Source organism: Chelonoidis abingdonii, chromosome 1 (genome assembly GCF_003597395.2).
Source record: "Chelonoidis abingdonii isolate Lonesome George chromosome 1, CheloAbing_2.0, whole genome shotgun sequence".
NCBI classification, from domain to species: domain Eukaryota; kingdom Metazoa; phylum Chordata; order Testudines; family Testudinidae; genus Chelonoidis; species Chelonoidis abingdonii.
The window spans coordinates 117,546,566-117,557,237 of NC_133769.1; positions in this window are offsets into that span (position 1 = coordinate 117,546,566).

Below are 10,672 nucleotides of genomic sequence, written 5' to 3' on the forward strand. Positions count from 1 at the left end.
ACTGACACAGGTACAGGCTTGTTCTGGACTACACTGCCACACAAACCACATGCACACACACACACACACACACATTATGAAATGCAACTCTCCTGCACAACAGTAAGCATTTCTCCCTGCCCCTGCCAAAAATGACCCCTCCCCCCCACTTATCTCCTGCCTCAAACCTACTTTATTTCCATGGGAGAACCATTTATTCCAATGGACGAACATTGATCTTTATTTGGTCAACAAAGCCAGCTTGCATTCCAGATGAATAGTCATTCCACCCACAGAACTTCCCCTGTCCCTTTCCATCCATCATATTTAATATTTCATTAACCAAGAAGAACAGAAGTGTACAAGATAATCATGGAAGAAATCTTCAATATTGTCAATGACCTTTTGGATGACATTATGAAATAACCGGCTTCCAAGATTTGATTTTTTTTTTTATTAATCCTTATTTGAGTTGTTACCCACTAATTTTTTGTGGGGGTGGTTGCTTTTCCTCTAAGTTAGAGGTCATAAGAAACAGTTTTATTAAGTTAGTGGAAAAAATTATCTCACACAAGTTAATCCCTTGTGTTTGATAATTTTCTGCCTAGACATAACTCTGAATAGGGAATTAATAATAATACTAGATTGCATTTATATAATTTATTTCATATAAGGATCTTGAAACATTTTACAAACTATTATAACACCACTGTTGAAATGGATATCTCCATTTGACAGATGGAGAAACTGAATCAGAGTCTCTATGAACTTGTGCATCCCAAAATCCCACCGCATATCAGAAGACGTGCTAGGAATAAAATCTAAGGTCTTGGCTCAAAGGCCCCTGCTCTTACCGCTAGATACACAGGGTCAGATCCTCAGCTGATGTAAATAAGCTCCGTGGAGCTATGATTATTTACATGAGCTGAAGATCTCACCTTGTATCTCGTAGCTGAGACTGACAGCGCAACTGTAGCTTGAGTGTCACGAACTAGGAAGTCTAATGATATCGTCATTGTACTCCCAACACACACATTTCCATTTCATTCTGAATAAGAATTACTCAATAACACTTTCTGTTCTTCCCCAAGCATAAGTATGACAGTGTGGTGACATCTGAGGTGTGAAAATAACCAAGATTCATTTTAGACCAACAAATAGAAATCTAAACAAGGCATCCTTTTCCAACATCATTGCATCTAGTGAAGGAATTGCACGTATTTTAGATCAGTACTCATGGGCTGCAAAATGTAGGCACTATAGATCAGATTTTCAAGTGCTCAGCATCCACAGACTAGGCCAGATTTTCCAAACAGTTCAGTTCTCACTTAGATATCCGTTTAGGCTAAATTTTCCAAAGGGTTCTGCACCTGGAAATTCCTGTTACGGCAATTATCGTCTGATTTTAAAAATGTGCAGAGCTGTTTGGAAAATTTGTCCACTTATCTTGGTGCCTAAACAGGAGACTGAGGTCTTTTGAGAGTCTGGCCTCAGTGTGGAATAAAGGGCGGAACTGGATCCTTAAAGTGTCCCTATGGTTACATGAGCAGTCCTGCCAGAACTTCATCATATCTGCTGAGTTCACTGATGTAAAACAAATTTTCATTCCTCTTAGCCCTGCAGATCCAACACAGCTGTGGGGGGAGTGACCTGCATTCTGTTATGGTTCCTGCAACACCCGCAAAGCTGGCAGTTTACACCTCATGCTGATGGGAGAAGTGGAAAAAGGATAGCTAAATGTTGAGCTTCTGAGTGTATTTACAGCTCTGGCAGTTAAAAAAAAAAATCTCTTTTGACTAGCAAACTGGATCTGACAGACATTAAGGAAGAAATAAGAGGGGAAGTACACTGGCATTTTTAGTAGTTTTTTTAAATTTAGCTTTGAATTTTCCTTTCCTTTGTGTCTTGAAGAACAGAAGTTTAGAGCTTCAGAGAAGGGTGTACCAGCTGCCACTGCAAAAACCTGAAGTGAAATAGCAGGTAGTTGTGTGGAGAGGTGCCTTTTTTGTAAGAGTGAATTCAGGTGTCTGTACCCATGCCCATACACCTTAATGTTAGGTCTTCTCTGCATGACAAAAATGTACTGATTTAAATAAATCAGTTTAGAACCCGATTGAATTAAATCAGTGCAACCCAATTGTATGGACACTCTTATTTCAGTTTAAGGGTTTGTCTAGATATAAATTTGTACCAAAATAACTTTATCAGTTTTAATTCACACTATAAGTCATTTTGGTGCAAATCTATGTATGAACACTCCATGGAGTAAAAGTGTCCTGTTTCAGTTTTGTCAGCTCTAAATAGGATACTTTTGCTCTGAAATAAGAGTGTCCACACATTGACTTGCACAGAAATAAGTAATGGGATGAATTAAACTTGATTTGGTTATTTCAGTGCAAGTTGGTGTATAGACCTGTCCTAAGAGTGTCTCTTACTGATTTAGCTTAAGTTGTCTCCTTACCAATGTAAGCTAAATCAATACAAGACAGTTTTAAACTGAATAAGATTGTTCACACAAATTGCACTGATTTTAACCACATAGGTTTCTAAACAAATTAGTTAAATTGGTAAAAAAAAATTCATGTAGACAAGAATTTATTTGTAGTGCTTTGATATTTTCTATAAATTCTGTTTATACTAAAATCCTTATTAAATATGTGGTGCAAACAGGGTTTTCATTGCTTGGGAAATGGCCTGCCTAGTTACAGTAAATGTATGTAACTAGGTAATATGAGATAACTATAGCTTTAATTCCAATGTATTTTCTTTATTACTTAAGGGGTTGAGTGCTTTGTGTCCAAGCAGGAATATTACCTAATCAATGGGAGGATGATTGGATGGCCAAAAGATGGAAATGGAAGACAGATCTTGATTTTAGCCACAGCTCAGCAAAACATTTAAGTATATGCTTAACTTTAAGTTTATGCTCTAGTGCTTTGCTGAATCAAGGTCATTATTCCTAGCTCTGCCACAGGCTTTCTGTGTGACCTTAGGCAGGTTACGCAACCTTTCTATGCCTCAGTTTTCTCATCTGTAAGATGAGGATGATAATACTTCACAGAGATGTTGTGGGAATTACCTTCTTAATGCTAGTAAGGATTTGTGACTATTATTATTATTAATTATTATTATTATTACAGGGAGTTTATGGAACTATTTCTAAAGATTTTAAAGTACACAGAGAGAAAAATTACATTGAAATAGAGCTGATTTGGGCTTAATATTTTTTATGGTTATTGGTAGCTGTAGTCATGTGTCAGGAACTACTGGTAGTTGTTTTAGTAAAAGAAACAAATGGGAGACAACTGAGCCCTCTGACTGACACTTACAGATAGTAACCCTTTTGTTTTGAGCTTCTGAATGTTTTTCTAGGCTGTTCGCTCATGGGGAACTTGAAGCTGTATAACAACAGCATAACTCTGTACCTTGTGTACTGTACACTCTTTGCTATTTTTCACGGCGTTAATACAAATTATGGAACAAAATTCAGTTGAGATATGTGAACAGAAACATGAGGTGCAGTTCTGTGAGATTCTGGGAAGTGTTCAATGTCCTCTGCACCTATTGACTTCAGTGGGAGTTAAAGGTCTTACAGGATCAGGGTCAGAAAACACCACTTGATGGTCATCCAGCATGTTCCTCTTGTTTGACCTGTTCTTGAATCTCTGCAGAGAAGGTGCATCACCTTGGGGAAGCTATTTCACTGCCCAGTTGCTCCTACTGTTAAGAACATTGCCTTGGTATCTAGCCTAATCTTAAATGGGGACTGTTATACTTGCTTTCATGCCAAAATTTGAGTTTACATTTCTGTATTCTCTTGCAAATATTGTGGCCATCACTAATCCTCTAGCAGAGCAGGGAGCTGCATTCCTTACACAGCTTGAGGGACTGATGATATCAACTATTGCAGGTGAAACATCAGTTCTGAACTCAGGTGTTGGCAGGCAAGTAAAGGAAGAAAATATTTTCCATGTTGCTTTCATTCTAATGTAATGTGTTTTCACTTTCAAGTGTTTAATCCTCCATATAAATTTAGCACTTGTGAAAGAGCTTTGGGTACTGGACTCTTTTGTGCACAGAACACATATAGCATTGGGCAGCAGCAGTGAATGCTTCCCCAACCCCGTCCTATCTTATGTTTCAACCCTGACTTGATGTATCTCCTGTCGGGTGAGAGGGGAGTTCTGAAGCCCTCTGAAGAGAGGTTAATTAGTACAAATTGAGGTGGTTTTTGTGAGTGGAAATTGGATTGTGACACCAAAATTATGTCAAATCACCAAACAGCCATCAAATGATAATATTTTGTCTTTTAAAATGTATAGTGTTCAGTAGTTTTTAGACTGTCCATAAACATTTTATTACTGATTACTATCTTAAATGATTTATTCATTTAAGTAGGAAAAACTAAGAAGGTTGTGAGTCCATGTTTAAAGCTGATATGCTGCTTTCCCAGAAACCAGGGAGTTCTCTCAATAATAGGAATAACAAAGTTCAAAGTGTGGGCAAAATATGCCCCATCCAGTTCACACGTGTCTAGTCCAGTATTTCTGATTCAGGTCTTCTACCGGACTCAACATATAACTGTGGTCTAGAAGACTGAGCACAGAGATGGGAATTAGGTGACCGGGAACCTCATTCTCTGAGGAATACCTCGAACATAAGGGGTTCCCAGGATGGTGTACAGCTGCCAAAATGATTCTGTGCTGTCTCTTCTTCCCAGCCCCTGACACTGACGACATGGCTAGAATTTACTGAGCTCTGCTTTTCTTAGGTAGTGGGCAGCTCTAGGAGAATGTTACAGTTACAGCAGCCCTGAAATTGCTTTAATTTAAGCAGGAGGCTGGGCAGGCCCCAAGCAGGCCCAGGAACTTGGTAAGAGCAAAGGTGTTTTAAAGCTACTTTGCCTGCCACCCTAATTCCTGTGCATGGCACAGGAATGAAGGAACAGGCTATTGAGTTTAATCCTGACTTGCTGTGTGACCTTAGGCAAGTCACTTAGCTGCTCTTTGCCTCAGTTTCCCCATTTGTAGAAGATGATTTGCCCACCTTTTTAAATGCTTTGAGGTCTGGGAAGAAGGTGTCATGTAAGTGTTAAGAGATTTTGTTTTATTACTGCTTTATCGCCATGCACTTCTCTGGCTTCAATGTGTCTGATCCAGCCTATTATCGGGTCCTTTTCTGATTGCTTTTAATAAACATGTTTTCTCACTATTCCTCTCCATTCTTTTTCCCTGGTTATGCACCTCAGACAGCTGTCACAGGGTATGCTGAGTCTGGCAGGTATATCTTGGCATTTTCTGGATTGTATCTGACCTTAATGACAGTGAAACTAAATAACACTGACCAGAGGAAGTATGGAAAAGAAGAAGGTTAAAGTTGCAGCAAGGTAACAAGGAAAGGAAATGTGGATGTGTCAGAGAGGCTGACAAGTGCTGAGATGCAGCAAAAGGTAGCATATGAGCACTTAAAAAGATAAAATACTACAGTGCACAAGTACCAAAGGAGACAAGAAGCAGTGTGAGCTGGAGGAGTCTGGCAAGAATAATAGCCCCTTTCTCTGGAAATGGAGAGACTGTGTGGAGAAGCAATTTAACAAAGCAGGGAACGCCACAAGACAGCCAGACATGGAGGATCTGTCTCTGGGGATATTTTCAACAGATTTTTATAATACCTTGGTAAAACCCCAGCTGGAGCTGAAATAATGCAGTCAGCTCTGGTTGCTGTTCAGTTAATAATAATTAAAGACAAGACAAAACAACAAACTTAGCATTCGAAAGATTTATAATGAAGAACCCACTTGGGCCCAAGGAGCTGAAAGTTCAGTAACAATAGCTGAAGAGTTCAACTTCAGCAAGGTTGGATGAAGACTGCAGCCCAACACAAGGTGGAAGAATAAAAGGTGATTTAAAATTCTGGCTGGTGGAGACACTTTGGCCTTGGGAAACTTAAAAAAAAAACAACCTCTCCACTGGTTCTAACATCAGTTCAGTTGAATTGATGGTAGCAACAAGGCTCTTGAGCCCTTCGCTAAAATGGCAGTAAAAATAAATCTGGCTGCTGCAGCCTATGGCTCTAGGGCCACCTGTGGTGCCTCTCTTAACAGAACCTAGGAATCCTCTCTACAGACACAGAAGTTAGAGCACTCCTTATGGCTGCATGAAGTACTCCTGCCGGACAATGGACCCAGAGCTCCCTTTTGGGCTAGGAGGTGAGGCTCTTTTCCCCAATAATGGAACCATTGCTGGATCTTGGTTTCCTGAGGCTCTGCTTATATGAATCCTTTTTTTATTCCTGATGAATAAGTGGTCTCATGCCCGAACTGGGAGGAAGGATCCATCTAGACAGCCGTAAATGCTCCTGGATGCATTGGACATTGTGAGCACTTAGAAACAGGAATTGCTTCAGAGTCAAGTTGTGAGAATAAACAGGAGCTTGAAAGGGGCTCTGATTGCAAAAGGAGGAATGTGTGTCCAGTCCCGCCCAGTCTGGAGGAAACTGGACAAGAAGCAGGAATGATGATCACACAAGTTGCAGCAAAAAGAGACTTAAAACTTCTTTCAGTGTTTTGTTTACCACATTTGATAAAGTGTCATACTTGGGACCTCCCCAAGTAAAAAGCAAAGATCAGAAGATTGTAGGGGTAGCGTTTTGGATTTGTCAGGTCTGATTTCAATGTCGCCTGGGTCAGGATTCAACTTTCCTTTAGTATGCATCAAATCTTAGCAGATTCTCTCATGGACACCCCTCTTCTAGTTGTGATCACACAACATCCCTCATGCAAATACACTAGTAATAGGAAAGTGGTGATGGATCTTTGATAGATCATATTGAATGAAATAAGGCTACAATGTTCAAACTAGGATGCCTAAAATTAGGTCAATCCATATTTGGTCCCTCTGAAAATCAGGGCACTTATCCGAGTGCCTAAATATTGATATAGGGGTCAGCTTTAGAAATGCAGGTTTAAAAAATGTAGCACAAGATTCTTAAAAGAAGTTTGCAGCAAAGGCCCTAGGGACATCTTTAGAAGCAGCTGGCAGTAAGGAAGTGAAATAGCACAATGTGACCAAATAGCTCTTTGCAGACCACCACCAAACTTCTCTGCCGGCCACAGTTTGGGAATTGCTTGCCTAGACTGAGCTATTCAACAAAACCTCACCTGCTATTAGCACTTTAGCTGAGGCCATAAACAGAGTCACTAAAGAAGTTATCTGTGGGATCTGAAGGAGGAATCACTTTCACAATTCACATTTTAACTCCACAGAGATTACCACATTACAATGACAGTCATTAGCAGCAGAATCCACCTGGAATCCTGTTGCTGGGTTTCTTGCTCCTTTCTCTGAAGCATTTGGTGCTGTCCACTGTTGGTGACAGGATACTGGACTATGGACCAGTGGTCTGATCCAGTATGGCAATTTCTATGTTCCTATGCTTCAAAATGAGATCACTGCTTTGGTTTGCTTTGTTTTGCTTTGCTTTGCTGTCAGCTACTACCCATTGAGATGCTGCTGGGAAATTGCAGGAGATTTCACTGTGATATGTCATCATCAGCTTTGTTAAAACTTTTCTTTATTAACAATTATTTAATTAATAATGAGTACTTTGTAAGTCTATTCAAGGATTTAAAAGACTTTACAAACTTTAATGAGTTAAGCCTCACAGTTCTACTATGCAAAAGATTAAGCCACAGGCCCAAAGTCACAGATGAAACCTGTGGTAAGTAGCTCCACAGTTGTGCCTTGGACTTCTATGGCTCTGCACATGTACACTTATTCACAGAGGTTCATACTGCTCCATTCCCACATTCTTAGCAGGAAGAATCAAGAGGATGGCTTGTGGGGAGCTGACAGTTTACTCCACTCCCAGATTCTTCCAGCACAGGGCTCTATAGGGAGTATTGGCTATGAGTAAACTGACAGTTACTCCTTTCCCAGCATGAGTCATTTATTTACTACAGCATGGTACAAATCCTTGTTGTTTCCCGTATCTTTTTTTTTTTTTTTAAAGTTCTCCCCTCCTTCTGCCTCTGTTGCTAAGGGGGGGGGGACTTCACTTATAATAGGCAGTCTCTCCTCCACTAAGGAAGAAGGGCTCCTATACCTGAGGCTGTCTGGAAACCTTTGGGTGACATCACACCACCTCTGTGCAGATTCATCGTTTGTCATGGAAAAACCATTCACCCCCCTACAACTTCCTTCCTCCCTAGACTGGAAAGAGAAACTGTCCATTTTGCCATCACTGACAAATACAGTCCTGAAAAACACCCCCACTCTCACAGCTGCTCCAACACACACAAGTAGGAGGAGGGAAGAGGTATAAGAGGGGAATAATGTAGTCCTGTTTTCTTCAGACATGGATCCTGCTGTGCCTGGGCAGCGTGGCTTGCCTCTCTTCTGGGATCTGGGTCACACAACGCCTTTTTGTCCTGAGGCTAATTCTGGCGCTGGCAGCCTCACATCTGCCTGCCAGGTGAGACAGGTCACCAGCTGCAGGTAGAGCACATCTGGACTGTGGAGTAAGCGAAGCCTGGTACAAACAAACACAGCAACTTCACCATAGCAGGTGATAGGAATTTGGGTTAACCCCCCCCCACCAAAACCCTTGGGTGGAACGAGCTGCTGAGTCTGGTGATTAATGTTCCTGCTGGTGTTTATGAGGCTGTATGAAAGGCAGGTAACTTGCAGAGCTTGGACCTTACACGTTACTGGCACAACTTGACAGTCACTGGAGGGGAGCGGCAGGCTGACCTTTCAAACTCACTGCAGCAGAACCACCGCCACCTGCGCTCCTCTGGAGCTGGCAGGCCGGAAGAGGAGGACGTGGTTGGGGGCGTAGGAGTCTGTGGGTGTCCTCCATCGGAGCTGGGAAGGGCTAGAGAAGAGCGAATGCAGGGCCGGGCTAGGCGTGGGCTGAGACAGGGCTGTGTGTGGAATGAGGCAGAGGGCGTCTGGGGTGGCGATTTCTGGTTCTCTTCCCTTTGCGAGATGGCGGAGAAGGATTTGTTAGCGTGTGGGGGGCGGGGGGGCGAATGGGGGGGCAGTGGGAGCGGCGAGCAGGGCCGATGAGCGGACAGGAGTGGTGGGGATGGCGTGGGGGACGGGGGAAGTGTGGTGTTTGCCTTGGCTATCTGAGGAGTGAGTGGAGCTGGGAGCGGGTGAGGATGAGGATCTGTCTGGTTATTCCTGCCGGAGAGCTGCCTGGTGGGGTTGAGCAGGGGATGGCGAAGGATGTTTGGACAAGAGGAGCCTTTGAAGCTGTTTTCTCGTTCCTCTTCTCTGGACCGGCTCCCCTCCTCCCACCTATAAAGTCATTAGGCTGTGGTGCCAGCCCTATCTCTGCTCCATCTCTAGCTGTTCCAGCCAGTGCATTCACAGACCTCCTGCCCTGGGGGAACGGGATTGGGGGGTATATTATGGGGTCCTTTTGAAGGGGAGAACTATTTTCGGGAGGAGGGGGGGCTGTTCATTTGCTGCAGTAGAGGCCAGATCATTTCCGAAGCGGTTCTGCATGACAAAGGGGAAGGAGCGAGTTTCTCCCTTTGATCTGCCCCTCTGCCAACCCCACACACCTGCCTGTGCGCCCTCCCCCAGCAAACAGATACCCGAGGAAGAAATACCATGAGAAGGGGGCTGTCTCTGGATCCCCATCTCTGGACTGGGGCTAAGTAACTTGGAGAGACTCTCGGATTCAGTGAGGGGGGCAGATAAAAGGAAGAGTCAGTAGCGTGCTGTGAGTCCAGGGGTATTGCCTCTGGGGGTGCATTTCTGCATGGCTGGTGCCTGGGACACCAGGGGTTGTCACTCTGTATTTATCGGGGGTATTATCGCTGGAGAATATGAATGTCAAGGAGAGAGGCATCCTTGGGATGGGGGTGGTGGGGGGTCTTAGGTATGGGTGCCTCTTAGGTGCTGTCCTGTCCACCCCCCACCCCTCTCTGCAGCGCTTCACACTGAAGGGCAGCGAGTCTGGGCGGGTGAAGGGATACAGGTTTCCACTGTTAGATCGAGCTCTGTCCCATCCACTTCTGGAACAGAAGTTTGGCCAGCAGCCGGTTCCTTTGCAGTCAGCCTGGGATGGGATCAGACCCTTTGCCCCAGTGACTCTTGTGTCCCAGAAGGAGCTTCATCATTACATCTGCGACTGCAAAAAGGCCTCAGGCCAGGTCTTTCCCTCTGGGGTTATTACAACTCCCAGCGCCTTCTGTTCGACCCGGGAAGGGGCCCCTGGAGGGGTCTTGCTTTCGGCAGGGCGGAGAAAGACCTGATGAAAAGGGGACTGCCTGATTCACTCTTCCCCCACCAACGTTAGCGGCATTAGTAGCTCTCTTTTGCCCTTCGCTCTGCAGGCTCTCCTTGTTGCCCTCATTCCTGGAAGATCTCCAGGCGGCTGGCTAGGTGGGAGGGCTGGATCGCACCCTACTGTGCACGTAAAGAAGGGGTGGGAATGTTAGGGTAGCTATGTAAAAAAATGGGGAGGGGGCTGCTGGTTTTCTCTCCTTTCCCTTTTCTCTCCAGTGCACCCTCTCCCAGCTTACGCTGCCCCTTCCTTTTCTCTCTCCTCACACTCCCTCGTCCTTCCCTTTGCAGAGCTCTTCCCTCTCCTCCCCTCCCCAAGTGTCACTACCTGACAAGGCCTGGAAGTGTGCATTCCCAGGGACCCTGGCGTGCGGACCAATCAAAGGCAGATGGAC